The 17904-nt window shown below is 46.5% G+C and overlaps 1 long non-coding RNA gene across 1 annotated transcript in view; it reads right to left on the bottom strand.

The window, feature by feature from the left end:
- The window catches only part of LOC138295674 (uncharacterized), a 175176-nt gene extending 157584 nt beyond the window's left edge, over positions 1-17592 (bottom strand). Inside the window, exon 1 of the long non-coding RNA XR_011203662.1 lies at positions 17357-17592. This is a non-coding gene — a long non-coding RNA (uncharacterized lncRNA). The remainder of the gene's footprint in view (positions 1-17356) is intronic.
- Positions 17593-17904: the final 312 nt, after the last annotated feature.

Here is a 17904-nt window from a genome sequence, read left to right as displayed (position 1 = left end):
ACACCATTTTCCAAAGGTAGAGGGTGTAACACCCTCTCTCAGAGGAAGTCCTTTGTTCTGCCATCCTGGGCCAGGCCTGGCTGGACCCCAGGAGGGCAGATGCCTGTCTGAGGGGTTGGCAGCAGCAGCAGCTGCAGTGAAACCCCGGGAAAGGCAGTTTGGAAGTACCAGGGTCTGTGCTACAGACCACTGGGATCATGGGATTGTGCCAACTATGCCAGGATGGTGTAGAGGGGGCAATTCCATGATCATAGACATGTTACATGGCCATATTCGGAGTTACCATTGTGAAGTTACATATAGGTAGTGACCTATATGTAGTGCACGTGTGTAATGGTGTCCCCGCACTCACAAAGTCCGGGGAATTGGCCCTGAACAATGTGGGGCACCTTGGCTGGTGCCAGGGTGCCCTCACACTAAGTAACTTAGCACCCAACCTTTACCAGGTAAAGGTTAGACATATAGCTGACGTATAAGTTACTTAAGTGCAGTGTAAAATGGCTGTGAAATAACGTGGACGTTATTTCACTCAGGCTGCAGTGGCAGGCCTGTGTAAGAATTGTCAGAGCTCCCTATGGGTGGCAAAAGAAATGCTGCAGCCCATAGGGAGCTCCTGGAACCCCAATACCCTGGGTACCTCAGTACCATATACTAGGGAATTATAAGGGTGTTCCAGTAAGCCAATGTAAATTGGTAAAATTGGTCACTAGCCTGTTAGTGACAATTTGAAAGAAATGAGAGAGCATAACCACTGAGGTTCTGGTTAGCAGGGCCTCAGTGAGACAGTTAGGCATCACACAGGGAACACATACCTATAGGTCACAAACTTATGAGCACTGGGGTCCTGACTAGCAGGGTCCCAGTGACACATAACAAACATACTGAAAACATAGGGTTTTCACTATGAGCACTGGGTCCTGGTAAGCAGGATACCAGTGAGACAGTGAAAACACCCTGACATACACTCACAAACAGGCCCAAAGTGGGGGTAACAAGGCTAGAAAGAGGCTACTTTCTCACACAACCCCCCCCCCCCCCAAACGAAGGACAATAAGGCTAACCTTGGCCAGTTGAGACTTTATTGTCTAAGTGGTGATAAGTAGAGAGTAGCTCTGCAATAGACTGGTTACTCCCTTTATCATCCACTATATGGTTACTTCCCTGTGGGGATGTAAACCACCCTGTTTGAAGTTTTTTAGCTAAGCAACAATGTGAAGATGTATTTTCAGAGTTTCTATCAGTAAGTTTTAGTTTAGAGCAGTGGGAATTGTCCACTGAACCTATTTGTAGTGATGGAAATGCCAGGCAGGGATGCTGTCTCAGAAAAGCCATAGCTGGGCAAAAACTTTGTCCATATGGCTGGAAGAGAGAACAGGGATGCTGTTTCTCTTGGGTTGGAGCAGGGCAGGGATGCTGTCCTATGAGCTCCACACTAGGGCAGGGATGCTGTCCTAAGTGTTGTGAGGCAGTGCAGAGTTTCTGCACTAAAGTTTCTCTGGGAGGGTTGGAAGGATGCTCCATGTTAACTAAAATGGTGCTCTTTTTGTCACCAATGTTAGTTATCCCACAGAGAGGTACTTCTACCTCAGGGAGTACAGCTTTGCCAGCTGATGATTCTTTTGGAACAGGTGCCACCCCAGGAGAGGTTTCTCCCACCACAGGAATGGTATCCTTAATGGCAGGGTGGTTAGGGGATACTGTGATACCCTTTTTACCTGTTGATGGAGAGGGATCCTGAGTTTTCAGGCCTTTTCCCCTTTGCTTTTTCATTTCAGTAGAAATGAGAGGGAACAATTCCTCTGGGATGCCCAGCATGGCTGCATGGGCATAAAACTCTACATCAGCCCAACCTGAGGCCTCTAGGTCATTACCTAAGAGACAGTCTACAGGTAAGCTAGGTGATACCACCACCTGCTTAGGGCCAGTAACTCCACCCCAACTAAACTGAATTATAGCTAAGGGAAGAAACTTAGTGGAGTTATGGACATCAATAATCTTATACTGTTGTCCAATGATGTGTTGTTCAGGAGGCACTAGGTTTTCAGTCACCAAAGTGATACTGGCACCTGTGTCCCTGTAGGCCAAGGCCTCAACACCATTCATTGAAACTGTCTGCCTGTACTTATCCATTGTTAGGGGACAAGCAGCCAGTGTGGCAAGGCCAATGCCACTAGGTGTGACAGAAACTGTCTTGGGACTGACTACCCCAATTTCTATTATGGACCCATAAGTGAACCCAACTACACCCTTAACTTGACTGTTGCCAGCAGTCCCACCACTAGTACCACTACTGCTAGGGGCACTAGAGCTTGATGTATTAGTGGTGGTAGGCTCAGGGGGTTTACCTGGACAGGACTTATCCCCTGGCCTATGGCCTCTGTTTTTACACACAAAGCACCAAGGCTTTTTAAATTGTGCAGGTTGAGAAGAAGAGGAAGAATTTGTTTTATCCCCACCCCCTGAAGAGTGTTTAAGATTTGAAGTGGGATCTTTGGTTTTACCCTTATCCCCATGCTTATCTTGAGATTTTTCACCATCTTTCTTCTTATTGTTCTCTTTGTCACCCCCTGTATGAACCTTTCTGTTCACCCTTGTTCTGACCCATTTGTCTGCCTTCTTTCCCAATTCTTGGGGAGAGGTCAGATCAGAGTCCATCAGGTACTGGTGCAACAAATCAGACACACAATTATTAAGAATATGCTCTCTCAGGATCAAGTTATACATGCTGTCATAATCAATAACTTTACTGCCATGTAACCACCCCTCCAAGGCCTTCACTGAATGGTCAATGAAATCAACCCAGTCTTGTGAAGACTCCTTTTTGGTCTCTCTGAACTTTATCCTGTATTGTTCAGTGGTTAAGCCATAACCATCCAGGAGTGCATTCTTAAGAACTGTAAAATTATTGGCATCACTTTCTTTCACAGTAAGGAACCTATCCATACCCTTTCCACTAAATGATAGCCATAGGATAGCAGCCCACTACCTTTGAGGGACATCCTGTACAACACAGGCCCTCTCAAGTGCAGCATACCACTTGTTAATGTCATCCCCCTCCTTATAAGGGGGAACTATCTTGTGCAGATTCCTAGAATCATGCTCTTTTGCAGGATGACTATTGGGAATACTGCTGCTGCCACCATGGGTTTCTAAACCCAATTTCTGTCTCTCCTTCTCTACTTCTAAGGACTGTCTATCCAAATCCAGCTGCTGCTTCTTGAGCTTCAGTCTGGTTTGTTCCACTCTCAATCTATTGAGCTCCCTTTCTAACAATCTGTCATCAGGGTGGGTGGGAGGGACATGTCTTGAAACAGAAGTATGGTGAGAATGGACAGAAGGAGACCTATCCCTTACAGAAGGCACCCTACCAGCTTGGTTAACAGAAACATCACTTCTACTGTGGTGAGAATGAATGCTCTTGCTATGATGTGAGACAACACTATCTGTATGGTGTGACTCTACATCAGTACCAACTATGCTAGACTGTCTAGTAATGGGCAGGCTAGGAAGTTTCTTTCCTGAATCTTTTCCTAGGGGAGTCCCTGGATCAGATTGGGAACCATTAGCTACTTTTTCAACAGATGGGGCCCTTTTGGCCTTATCTTGTTCTCTAAGCATGTTAAGTAACAATTCCAAGGAAGGATTCTTCCCTACACTCAAACCTCCTTCTATGCAGAGACTCCTTGCTCCTTTCCAGCTAAGGTGATCATATGCAAGTTTGGACAGATCAACATTTTGGCCTGTGCCAGACATTTCAGAAAGAGTTTAAGTGATAGAAAAAGTGAAGAAAAAGTTTTTCAGAACTTTTAGAAAGACAGAAAACAACTTTTAAAACTTTTTAGAACTTTTTAGCAAGTTTAGAAGTACTTTTCAGCACTTTAGAAAAGAGGTGAGAAAAGAAATGCAAAACTTTTTGGTTATGTGTACACACACTGAACTTGTTTTGTATATTTTTTTCTTATGAAAAGTACAATGACAAGAGTGGTAAGTAGTCTCAAAGCACTTATCCCACCGCTGCACAACCAATGTAGGAGGCTGGACTGGCTTGTAGTGAGTACCTGGGGGTACTTGCACCTTGCACCAGGCCCAGTTATCCCTTATTAGTGTATAGGGTGTCTAGCAGCATAGGCTGATAGATAATGGTAGCTTAGCAGAGCAGCTTAGGCTGAACTAGGAGACGAGTGAAGCTCCTACAGTACCACTAGTGTCATATGCACAATATCATAAGAAAACACAATACACAGATATACTAAAAATAAAGGTACTTTATTTTTATGACAATATGCCAAAAGTATCTCAGTGAGTACCCTCAGTATGAGGATAGCAAATATACACAAGATATATGTACACAATACCAAAATATGCAGTAATAGTATTAGAAAACAGTGCAAACAATGTATAGTTACAATAGGATGCAATGGAGACACATAGGGATAGGGGCAACACAAACCATATACTCCAAAAGTGGAATGTGAACCACGAATGGACCCCAAACCTATGTGACCTTGTAGAGGGTCGCTGGGACTATTAGAAAATAGTAAGAGTTAGAAAAATAGCCCACCCCAAGACCCTGAAAAGTGAGTGCAAAGTGCACTAAAGTTCCCCAAAGGACATAGAAGTCGTGATAGGGGAATTCTGCAGGAAAGACACAAACCAGCAATGCAACAACGATGGATTTCCAGTCGAGGGTACCTGTGGAACAAGGGGACCAAGTCCAAAAGTCACAAGCAAGTCGGAGATGGGCAGATGCCCAAGAAATGCCAGCTGTGGGTGCAAAGATGCTGCTACTGGACAGTAGAAGCGTAGGTTTCTGCAAGAATGACAAGGGCTAGAGACTTCCCCTTTGGAGGACGGATCCCACACGCCATGGAGAGTCGAGCAAAAGTGTTTTCCCGCCGAAAGACTGCCAACAAGCCTTGCTAGCTGCAAATCGTGCAGTTACTGTTTTTGGATGCTTCTATGGCCCAGGAGGGACCAGGATGTCGCCAATTGCGTCAGTGGACAGAGGGGGCGTAGAGCAAGACAAGGAGCTCTCTCAGCAGCAGGCAGCACCCACAGAAATGCCAGAAACAGGCACTACGAGGATGCGTGAAACTGTGCTCACCCGAAGTCGCACAAAGGAGTCCCACGTCGCCGAAGAACAACTTAGGAGATCGTGCAATGCAGGTTAGAGTGCCGTGGACCCAGGCTGGACTGTGCACAAAGGATTTCCGCTGGAAGTGCACGGAGGCCGGAGTAGCTGCAAAAGTCGTGGTTCCCAGCAATGCAGTCTGGCTTGGGGAGTCAAGGACTTACCTCCACCAAACTTGGACTGAAGAGTCACTGGACTGTATGAGTCACTTGAACAGAGTTGCTGGATTCAAGGGACCTCGCTCGTCGTGCTGAGAGGAGACCCAAGGAACCGGTGATGCAGTTCTTTGGTGCCTGCGGTTGCAGGGGGACGATTCCGTTGACCCACGGGAGATTTCTTCGGAGCTTCTAGTGCAGAGAGGAGGCAGACTACCCCCACAGCATGCACCACCAGGAAAACAGTCGAGAAGGCGGCAGGATCAGCGTTACAGAGTTGCAGTAGTCGTCTTTGCTACTATGTTGCAGTTTTGCAGGCTTCCAGCGCGGTCAGCAGTCGATTCCTTGGCAGAAGGTGAAGAGAGAGATGCAGAGGAACTTGGATGAGCTCTTGCATTCGTTATCTAAGGAATCCCAAGAGACAGAGACCCTAAATAGCCAGAAAAGAGGGTTTGGCTTCCTAGGAGAGAGGATAGGCTAGCAACACCTGAAGGAGCCTATCAGAAGGAGTCTCTGACGTCACCTGATGGCACTGGCCACTCAGAGCGGTCCAGTGTGCCAGCAGCACCTCTGTTTCCAAGATGGCAGAGGTCTGGAGCACACTGGAGGAGCTCTGGGCACCTCCCAGGGGAGGTACAGGTCAGGGGAGTGGTCACTCCCCTTCCCTTTGTCCAGTTTCGCGCCAGAGCAGGGCTAAGGGGTCCCTGAACCGGTGTAGACTGGCTTATGCAGAAATGGGCACCATCTGTGCCCATGAAAGCATTTCCAGAGGCTGGGGGAGGCTACTCCTCCCCTGCCTTCACACCATTTTCCAAAGGGAGAGGGTGTAACACCCTCTCTCAGAGGAAGTCCTTTGTTCTGCCATCCTGGGCCAGGCCTGGCTGGACCCCATAAAGGGGAAATGCCTGTCTGAGGGGTTGGCAGCAGCAGCAGCTGCAGTGAAACCCCGGGAAAGGCAGTTTGGCAGTACCAGGGTCTGTGCTACAGACCACTGGGATCATGGGATTGTGCCAACTATGCCAGGATGGTATAGAGGGGGCAATTCCATGATCATAGACATGTTACATGGCCATATTCGGAGTTACCATCGTGAAGCTACATATAGGTAGTGACCTATATGTAGTGCACGCGTGTAATGGTGTCCCCGCACTCACAAAGTCCGGGGAATTGGCCCTGAACAATGTGGGGGCACCTTGGTTAGTGCCAGGGTGCCCTCACACTAAGTAACTTAGCACCCAACCTTTACCAGGTAAAGGTTAGACATATCGGTGACTTATAAGATACTTAAGTGCAGTGTAACATGGCTGTGAAATAACGTGGACGTTATTTCACTCAGGCTGCAGTGGCAGGCCTGTGTAAGAATTGTCAGAGCTCCCTATGGGTGGCAAAAGAAATGCTGCAGCCCATAGGGAGCTCCTGGAACCCCAATACCCTGGGTACCTCAGTACCATATACTAGGGAATTATAAGGGTGTTCCAGTAAGCCAATGTAAATTGGTAAAATTGGTCACTAGCCTGTTAGTGACAATTTGAAAGAAATGAGAGAGCATAACCACTGAGGTTCTGGTTAGCAGAGCCTCAGTGAGACAGTTAGGCATCACACAGGGAACACATACCTATAGGTCACAAACTTATGAGCACTGGGGTCCTGACTAGCAGGGTCCCAGTGACACATAACAAACATACTGAAAACATAGGGTTTTCACTATGAGCACTGGGTCCTGGCAAGCAGGATACCAGTGAGACAGTGAAAACACCCTGACACACTCACAAACAGGCCCAAAGTGGGGGTAACAAGGCTAGAAAGAGGCTACTTTCTCACATCTTCTCAACCCCAACCCATCCCAAGCACACATACAGACAAGCATGCACACAAAACATCACACAAGAGTAGCACAGTCAAACAGTGGCAGCACACTTCAGGCCACAAGCACACACACACACAACACACATCCACATCCACTGCCTCCAATGTCTCCCACTCCTCCTCCACATTCCTCACAGTCACGTCCACACTCACACCTGCATGCACTGCTTCAAAAGCCAGCACCACCATCACCACACCAAGCAGCACACACACTTTACTGGCAGACACCTCCACAACATCCATCCATGCGTCCCCTGTGTCCTCTCCCACCCTGTCTGTCCCCCCTTCTAAGGGACACAAGCGAAGGCACTCAGACACCCAACAGCCATCCACCTCACTTCAACACACTGCCCATGCACCTGCACCCATGTCCAGCAGACATAACCCTCCAACAACCACTCCCTCAACCTCCACTCCCATCCCTCATCCCACCCCACCGTCCCGTCCCTAAGAAGCTTTTCCTTGCCCAACTTGACTTCTTCCCTCCCCCTCCACCCCTGTCAAGCCAGTAAGAGCAGAGTCACAATGACCCAGCCCAGCACCTCAGCCAAACAGTCCACAAGGACAGTGGAGGCACCTCCTAGTTGTGGAAGCAAGAAAGTGAAGGATCCCACTCCACCAGCCAGGAAAGGGAAGGATCCCACTCCACCGGTCAGGAAAGTGAGGGTTCCCACTCCACCAACCAGGAAAGGGAAGGATCCCACTCCACCAGCCAGGAAAGGGAAGGATCCCACTCCACCAGCCAGGGAAGGGAAGGATCCCACTCAACCACTAATGACAGCAGTGGTTCCCACTCAACCACCAATGACAGAAGAGGTTCCCACTCAACCAGCAATGACAGTAATGGATCCCACTCAACCACCAATGAAAGGCAAGAAGCACTCACCTCCAGCTGAGACACAACATCCCTCACCTCCAGCAGAGGCTGCCCAGGAGACACCTCCCCAGCAGAGACAATGCAGCCCTCACCTCCAGCAGAGATCATGTAGGCCACCCTCCAAGGGCTGTTGGACAAGGAGCCCCCACCAGAAGAAGTGGGCGAGTTCCCCACTTCTGAGACTGTGACCTTGCACTCCCCAGCATTGGGAAATGGGCATGGAGCCCCCTCCACATCCAGTGGGCTAGTTCCCCACTTCAACTGAAGTTCCCCCCACCCCCGTACCCCCTGAGGTGTCTGCCCACTACCAACATGTCCCCCCTGCACAGATTGGTGCTGTGAATGTCAGGATCAAGTTGGGGCTTGGACGCTGCCCTGTGGCCAAGTGGGCCTTTTGTACTTTGGACTGGGCCTTTCTGGACAATGGTTAATGTATAATATTTTTCATTTAATTACTAATGGTGGTTGTTGTCATGCGAATACATTTTCAATTCTGCCTTACTGTTGTGCATTATAATGACGTGTGTCCTGTGACATTGTTTTTCGTCTGCAGTTGGTTGTGTGAATGGTGTGTGTTTGTCACTCTCCTTTTCCTCCCTCCCTTGTGTGCTAGGCGGCTGTACTCACCGTCGTCGTCTTCGTCGACGTTGGTGTTCCAGGTGGAGCATGGCATAGAAAAGCATCGGGAAGACCTGCAGTTCCGGTTTCATGGCGGCGTTGATCTTCTCTTTATCTCTAATGGTGAGTCTTTGGTCTTCTGTGTTGTGTTTCCGCCAGGCTTTTGGTGGCATGTGTACCGCCCCGGAAATCATGAAGGTGTGCTTGTCATAATATGGTGGGCGGTACCTTGTCTTCCACCTGGCTGTTGATGGCTACCGCCATGATCAGTGGTGTTTACTGCCATAGTCATAATTTGGCAGTAATTACCACCAGCCTGTTGGCGGTATTACCACCACTTTTTCACTTACCGCCAATGTCATAATGACTACCTTTGTATGACAAAGGTAATCTATTGGTGCAAGCTACACCTCTCTTGCAAACACTCGCTTTCTGGTAGAACACAGTGGACATGACTATTGTCAAATTTTTAGCATTATTTCAAGAACACGAGTATATGGTCATATGAGCTGCCTGAGCTTAGGGTGTGCAAGAACTTGTGTTACTGGTTCAGGGTCTTGAAACCCTACTCAAGCAAAGACCACAATCCTTTTTAGGGTGAAACACAAGCAGACCCCAAACTAAATTGTTCTGAACCTTCTGGAAATCTGGCACAAAACCGTCAGGCTTAACTTAGAGGCAACTGTAGGAAAGTGCCCTTTTTGACATGGTCATTTCCACTTTTTGACCTAGTACTGATGCATTTTGACTGAAAGTGCACTGGATCCCTCCTAACAAGAAAACCAGTGCCAGGGCTCTTTCCCTTAAAATGAAGTAATGACAATTGCAACCCAAATGGCAAGGACTTTAACACCCTCCCAAGTCCCTGGTAAATGGTACCCTGGTCAAAGTTCCTTGTAAGGCGTGCCGTCGCTGCCAGTCCATTGGGGCTGAGGCTCCCCCACACTTTTTGCCCCTTAAGAAAAGTGTCTGTAAGGTTGATCAAAGTCAGCCTGATAGACTCTCTTCTGGTTCAGGTCAGGCAGCTAGGAGTTAGACTAGCGCTAAATGCTGCCCGAGTTGCACTTTGCTGGACCAAGGATGTCACATCTTCAGTGGGAGTGACCTCCTCAGCTCAGCAAAGGTCCTCGAGTCCCTCCCCCTCAGTGACGAGGGGTGACATCACTCATTGCCTCAGAACTGGGCACTTCCGCTTTAAGCCCTGAAGTGTCCAGGGTTGAGTGTCAATCAGTGACACATCATCAGAGAGGGGTGGGTCAGAAGTCTCACTGATCCCATCCTACTCTGTGACGAAGTCGGGACTGATGTCTTCCCTCCTAGGCTGACCTAAGGTTTGCTGGGACCTCTGAGGCGCAGACTTTCCTCACTGGTTGCCCAAAGGTCAACCAATGAGGGAAGGCAGCAGTCCCAAATCTCCTTGGACCTCCGAGGCAGAACTGCAGGTAAGTGATTTTTTTGTTGATTTAATCAATGATTGGTGCCTGTATGTGTGAATGTTTGGTAATGAGTGTTGTGGATAGATGTGTGCGCGTGCGTGCGCCCATGTTTGATTGAACGGCTGGGAGTGAGTGTGTATGTGTGCGTGTGTCCCTTCTGCCCCGATCCCCCCTAAAGTTACCCGCTGCCACTGAAGCTGTGCGCCTCATGGCCACGCAGGTTGCATTTTCTCTCCGCGCAGGAGGCCCGTCTGGTGCACGCATAGCAATGGGTCAGTCTGTTGTGATAAGTGGAGCTCGAGCACACAAATCAAACAAAGGATAAAGGTATCCCACGTTTGCAACATCTACAGAAAGCTCTTGCTTTTTGGAAAATGCTCAGTTTTCAAGCTGTGCTTACACTCTGCACATTGAATTCAAGCCCCTTACTCCTATCAGTCAGACCCCACATTAAAGATGCTCTGATGGTTTGTGTTGCTTTGGTCATTTAAATTAATAAGATGTACTGTCTTTCTCTAGCCCTGAAGCAAACATCTGCTCAGAATGCTTTTTACAAGAAAGGAGGCTCAGTGGGATCGCTTTATATGTAATAGTATTGCTAATGCATACATTCAGGTGCCAAACCACATCTCCGTCAGTCTGTTTCAATCCGGTTGATTTCATTACAAAACATAGCCTACTTTCTTTGATTTAACTTTGTTTTTTGGAAAGGCTTCCTATGTCAAGTTGATTTAACACTGAGCTTCTAAACACATGCTTATCTTTTTTCCGAAAAAAAGCTAAACCAAAGAGTTTTCTTTCCTGTCAAAATGGAGAGAAAAAAAGTTTTTGAGGCAAAAGCTGAATAGCACACTGTCTGGAAAGAAAACATAATGCCAAATCCCAGCTTCTTCACTTGACCTGTGATCTTAGGCAAATCGCTTTCTTCCCTGTATATAAAAACAATGTTTTGTGCATACACAGAGGAAATGACTGACTGACTTGTCTCCTTGTTCACTAATGGCGTCGTTATAATTGCATGACGGACTTTGAGAATGTTTTTAATTTTACGTTTAGACAGAAGGGGGAAGTGCCACTTTCCTTCCACCACTTAGTGCCCCCCTACCACCACCATGTGTGCACCATATTTAAAATATGGCTCACTGTGGCACAAGGTAGGGGGCAAAAGTGTAATTTTTTAATGCTATTGATGTACTCTGCAGTAGTGGCGCCAACATTTTGGCGCTACTCCTGCAGAGTACATAGGGGCCCATAATAAATAATGGAAGCCCCCGATTAACGCCTGCTGTAAGCAGGCGTTAAAAGTGCCGAAAAAAAAGCACAAAGAAATCTCTTAGATTTCTTTATGCCATTATTTTGCCCCCCCCTAACGGGGGAACACCCCCTTGCATACACTATGCCTGGCACAGGCATATTGTGGGTAAGGGATTACAAAGTGCTGCAATGCATTGCGCCACTTTGTAAATATGGCGCGGGAATATGCCACTTCAAAACAATTACGCTATGGCGGCGCTAAGGGCTCTTAAATCTGCCCCTAATATTTTTAAGGCCACTTAGTGCAACACTATAATTTACTTTTCCTAGTGCTGGGCTGGAAACTCAAAGCAGCCCTGCAAATATTCTTTTGTACCAGCCCCGAATTTTACCAAGTCAACGTAAAGAGTAAGACTGACTTTCTCCAAGAAATGGAGACAAAGAGTCTCTTCCCAAGGACGTTTTGTAGTAAAACAGTAGGACAACATGGGCACTTTTATAGCACAATTGTTTATATGGTTTGAAAAACAATGAATTTCATAGTCAGCTCTGAGGGGCAAGATATGAAATACTACATTATTTCAAGAGCTACCATAAAACAAAACATGCATACTTCCCCACTGCCGAAAATGTGTTTATAAAGAATCTGTGTACTTAATAAAAAAATTAAAAAAACACTGAATGTACCATCTGGTATAAATGTGTGCTGCAGGAAAAACAGTGCCTATTGTATATAGGGCTGTCCTTTTTGGAAAACAAATACATTCAAATATTCTATGCAGGGAGAAATGGCACCAGTGGTTCTCATCTATTCATGGATGTGACCACATTCATGAGGGCACTAGGTAAGTATTGTTTTATTATCTAATATGTAACCAATCAAGCAAAAACATTAATACTCAAGCATTTGCTGCGCATCGAGATGGAGAAAACTTTTTGCCAGGCCCATGTACCTGTTAATGTTGCTAACAGCTGTTGCTGAGGGTAGTTTCGGTCATTCAGTACCTGACGTTTTCTTGGTTTTATTAACTGGCACCGCACAGAAGAATTACCCTACAGGTTGCGGTTAGTGCCAAGATGCCGGTGTCCACATTGTCATTGCTCATGCCAATTTCTCCATTGCACCCATGTAGGAAGCAACATAAGCAATGCAGCGTTCACAATTCGAAAGTATTTGAAACGCCACAACGATGCTTACATTCACAAAGATTCAGTATGTAGAATATCACCATAATAGGGTCAATTTCTGTAATAAACCAGAATGTCAAGAGGCATAGTCAGGCCAGTGAGTGCAAGCCAAAAGATGAAGCACCACACCTTGGACAGATTCCATAACCTGCTCATCTGTAAATCACCACAGCCTGGCCTGTTCCTTCCCACTGTAAGCGAGCATTAGAGCCAGGCCAATAATAGTCCATGTCGGATACAGTAGATCGCTCTCTTGTGGTAGAAGAAAGGGATGTGTCTCTATCAAATCAATACATTCATCAACCAGATTAACCTGTAAAGTGAAAAGGGGGAGCACTTTGGGTGCTGCTCCATAGGTAGAGTCTGCAGATATCTAGTAGCATCTTAGATTTGTCACACAGTAGGGCAAGGAGAAAATATGCAGATGCCAAAAAACATCTGTGATAGGGAGTACTGTACTTTCCTCCTTATGGGAAATGGTTAAATTAACCTTGGGAGGATGAGAAACTGAGGCAGCCCTTTAAGGTATTTTACCCCATGGCCAACAATTTTGCATAGTGTATTCCTGCAGCAGATTCGTTGACCCATGGAGAGCTATGTATTGAAGGGTTGGTTTGTTTTATGAGCCCTGCATCTCCCTACACCACTGTCTCTACAAACTATGGGTTTCTAGCAGTTGAAATAATGGGATTTAAATTTCACCTGAACCCCATTTCTTAAAACAAAATATGACACATGTTGCCTCTCAGTGCCAGAGAAGTAGCACAATCTTGCTCACAGAAACTCGTCATATGTGTCAGTTGTGCACACCACTCAGAAAAGAGCGCTCATGAACATTGTATTGCTGCACACCAAGAAAAATATTTAGAGGGAACATAGTACCCAGGACATCGGTACTAAAGAGAGTTCCTAAGAGCTGTAGCATGTATTATGCCTCTCTAAGAGACCCACACTCAAGCACATGCAGACTACCATTGCAGAATGCGTGAAATGGTGCAAACCATTTTGAAAACACAATATTGCACACACCCTGGGGCTTATTTATGAGCCCCTTGCACTGCCGGTGCGTGACATTTTATATGGGAAAAAGCCCCCTTGTGTACAATGCCCACAACCACTGCACATAATATATGTAAGTCACCCCTACAGCAGGCCTTAGAGCCCTAAGGCAAGGTGCATTATATTACATGTGAGGGCACATCTACATGAGCAGATGTACTCCTGCGATGCCTAGTATGATTGCTAAGCACTGCAAGTGTACAGAAAGGCATATTGAGACCATGTGTTGGGCACTGGTCATTACCAGCTACACAATGGCTTTACTGAAAAAAATGGTGTTTAGTATCGAACAACCCGTCTTGATAAATCTGTACTGATGCCAGTATTGGATTTATCTTGACAGGCACTCAGATGGCACCTTAGATGTCTCCTGCGAACACCTACAAGTCCCTTAGGGGCTTATTTACATGCCCCCTGTGCTGCCGGTGCATCACTTTTTGTGACGCACCTGAAGGTCATAGTGAAAGACCCATATCTACAAGGCCAAGCAAAGCCACTCTGCATTGATTTTCGTGGCCTTGTACATATGGTGTAATGCAACGCAAGTCGCTGTTTTGCCTTACACTGTGTCTGGGAGGCGTTTCATGGGTGCTGCAGTGGGTTTTCCCAAGCAACACCCATGGGTTTTGGTGCATTCACTGATTTACAAGTCATTGTAAACCTGGGAATGAGTCAAAACCTGACACCTCCCTAGGGGAGGTGCAACAAGGAGAAATATATTTGTTTCTTCCCCTTTGTATGTGCATTCTGAAGCACACATAGAAAGAGGAAAAAGCCTCCATGGATTTTCTTGTAAAGGAAGGTGTCCCTTCCTGCACAGAAATAATTCTGTCAGCGAAGCAGGCATCCTTGCACTATGGTGGAAGGGTGCCTGCATCAGTGCTAGGGAGTCAATTGTGTGCTAGTGCAGGGGAGAGGACAGAAATGTGCCATATTGTTTAGATATAGTGCATTTCTGCCCTTTCCCTGTGATCCAGAGTATCACAGCAAAGTCATTTGTAGTGCTGCCCTGTGCCACAAGGATTGTAAATATGCCCTTAGTGTAGTGGCTGACTGGTATCGATCAACTTGCCACCACAGATGAGTTTCTGACCCCATGCAGATGAGAGCCCGCACACTCAGAGACCATAGAAAATGCCTGCTCCGGAGAAAGGTGATCACACGTTCCCCAGCATGATGGCTGCAATTGATTTGCAACTCTGGCTTTCCCCCAGATTTGGGGAACACCACCCCCTGCCCTGAGGCCCATTTGGCACCAGAACAAGTGGGAAATTAGTTATTCAGGAGGTGGTGTTTCACTGGAGGATGGGTTCTACCATCATGTTTTTGATGAAACTAAGAACCCTGGGTCAGGAATATGCCTGATCTCCACAGAAAGTGGTTATATAGAGGATGTAATCTAACCATGGGTAAGTTTGCCATTAGCTACTTCCTTACCCTCTCCTAAATGCCCCTAAATTCAGAATTTAGGAGTCACTCTAACACCAGGGTTCAGATTTGTCTACTGGGAAACAAAGAAAGGACAAAGAAGAACCGAAGTCGTGAAAACAGAGGTCCTGCACCAAAGTTAGCGCCAAACCCTGCCTGGCTGTTGCACCATTACAATTATGAAGGCTGACTTGTCCAGAAGCTGAACAGCCTCCAAACCCTTGGAGGACTGTTCTGTCATTGAACAACCAAGCAGCATCTTCTTTGGGGTGGGAGGAGCCATCTCTATTCATCTGCAGGCACTAACTGCACCACCCAGTACATTGACTTGCTGGCCAGGAGCCCTGCCCCATCACTTCACCAACTCTTGAGACGCTGACCCCCCCAGGAGCCTCTCAGCCCCAATACCCTGGGTACTAGAGCCCTTGTAACTAAAAGGCTTGTTTCATGTCCATTCCAGATGCCACCACTGCCAACTGACCACAGAGGGACGTCAGGATCCACTACATCATCATCAAGAGTGGCCCTGCTGCCCTATTTTGTCTCCCTCTTCAGCTGACCAAAACCAAGTGAGAGCCTCTAACTGAAGCAACCCTCTGGACCAAACACCTCTGCACCCAAGCCCCCCAGCCCGGGTTCACCAAAACTGACTGTGCTCCTGTGCACCAGAAACCCTTAAGAGCTGAGCCTCCCCTTTGGGTTCTGCTGGACTTGTCCTCAAGTCCCCACTTGCAGCCTGTCTTTGAAACCTACTCTGCTATTGACTTCAAAGTGTAGTGCTCCGGAATACCAACACAACCAGCACCTCTGCACCTGGACTCACCATAGCAGGTAAAACCAAACTGCTGGTTGTTTCTTGGACCTTGGCTCCTAAGAACCTTAAGCCCCAAAAGACAACCTCAAAAAACGCTTGCAAGGATCTTTATGCAGTATATTTTTCTCCCATAGGATAACATTACATGTTCGAGGCTGATACCTCAAAAACGTTATTTACTTGTATTTCTTATACTTCTACAAAAATCTATATTGTATAATTACTTACCTAATATTGATGATCTTGGTTTCTAAATACATATAAAAATCTGTGTTTTTTTATAAATTGGTCTCAGATTCCTTTCTTCAGTGTGTGTCTCATTTATTGACTGTGTGTGTGCAACAAATGCTCAACCTTCCTCTCTGATAAGCCTAAATTGCCCACAAATAGAGCACTTGAGATTATTAAAGTTAGCCAGGTAAACTGATAAAGGAAATCTAAACTTTTTACCTGGTGTACTCCTTCTTTGATACACTACTTAAAATGCCAGCTTCCTACATTGGTGGTTCAGTAATGGGATACACGACTTGTATTTGCTGAATTCAATTGGCATTAGTCAAAAATATTTATTTTCAATTTGTGATTTTTTTATTTTTTCTACATTTTCGAATCTGAGCTATTGGGGCCTTGTGTTAATTCCCACTAGTCCATTGCATTAGACATTTAAAACATTTTTAGACAGGCCGTAAAAAGTATTTAAGAATGGTTTGTTGATTTTCTAAAACGGTCCAAATGTGCTAAAAATGTCTGGCTCAGAGGAGATGCTGCAGGAATTCAACTTGGCCCTTTATCTGCAGCTTTTTAGGCAGCAATTAGAGAACCTCTGTGTTACAGGGATTCGGTAAGGAAGACTCGCAGCCAGGCGTTCTATTGTATATTGTCTTAATTAGTTAGTGCTATTATTTATTAGTTTATGGTTTTGTTCATTTCCTTGTGGTTTGTTGGTTATGGTGTCTTTCCCCAGTTCTTCTTTGTGGGCTCATGAGGTGTTCATCCTTCTCTGTCTCTTTCTTCCAGATGGTGTCTCAGGAGGCCCATGGGGAAAAAAAGAGAAAGAAAACTGTTGGTGGATTGTTTTTTCTCTGACTTCTTACTGTCTACGTTTTCTTATTTTCTGGTTCTGGTATCGCTCTCTGTGACTGGCTTTCCTTGTCTTCCTTTTTTCTCTGCTATCTTCTATTCTTCTGGGTTTTTCTATCTCTGGTTCTCTATCTGGGGTATCTTCTCTTACCCCTTTTCTAGCCTTTGCTCTTCTCAGATTTGTATAGAAACCAAAATACAATAAAAAAGAACAAAAATAAATCGTTTTCCCAAAAACTAAGAATCTGACATCATTCTGTCTTGTTTTTGTCTTGTAAGTCTATTGGGATTTGTCGCTGTAGTCTATGCTGCACTTGTAGGCAAAACCCTCTTGCACTACCCCAAACTGATTTAAAAATAAAATAAAACAGTGCTACGCATTCAGTCATCATTGCCGCCTCCCGCCACTTCTGACGTTATTTTATACACATGTCCTCTGTAGGACCGTACCTGGCAGGGCCACCCTCTCCCCAGAGCATGGCCGGCATGCTGGTCTTGCCGCCTCCTGTTCCTCCACCTGCCTCTGTAATGGAGAAGAAACCACTGTCGTCGCGTTCCTCTTGCTGGGCCTGGGGTCTTCTCCGTAGGTGCTGACTCGGATGGAATGTCGTTCCTGGCTGTGGTGTTCGCCACGTTCCTTCTCCTGGGCTGCCTTCCGAAGTGTTCCTGCTGGTGCTGTCGCTGCCCCCCACGTCCATTCCAATAGGGCTTTACAAACCCCACCCTCACCCGGATATGCTGCCTGATTTGGTGGCACCATCACTACATCCGGGTCAGTCATGCCTGATGCGATGGTGCCTACGGGGCACTGCTGGGCCAGCTCAGTGTAAGCCAGCCCGTTACATTCACCTCCCCTAGATTGTGGCTGTTGGAGCCACACCGCAGAAGGATACCGGGAGAGAAAATCGGCATTAGTCAGACAGGAGCCTGTTGAATGTTGTACCTGAAAGAAGAAAGAGTGAAGTGACAAAAACCACCAGAGGACCCGGGCATTAGTA

The sequence above is a fragment of the Pleurodeles waltl genome, chromosome 1_2 (genome assembly GCF_031143425.1).
Source record: "Pleurodeles waltl isolate 20211129_DDA chromosome 1_2, aPleWal1.hap1.20221129, whole genome shotgun sequence".
Taxonomy (NCBI): Eukaryota; Metazoa; Chordata; class Amphibia; order Caudata; family Salamandridae; genus Pleurodeles; species Pleurodeles waltl.
The sequence above is the reverse complement of the archived record's forward strand: the minus strand, read 5'-3'. Positions and strand labels throughout refer to the sequence as shown.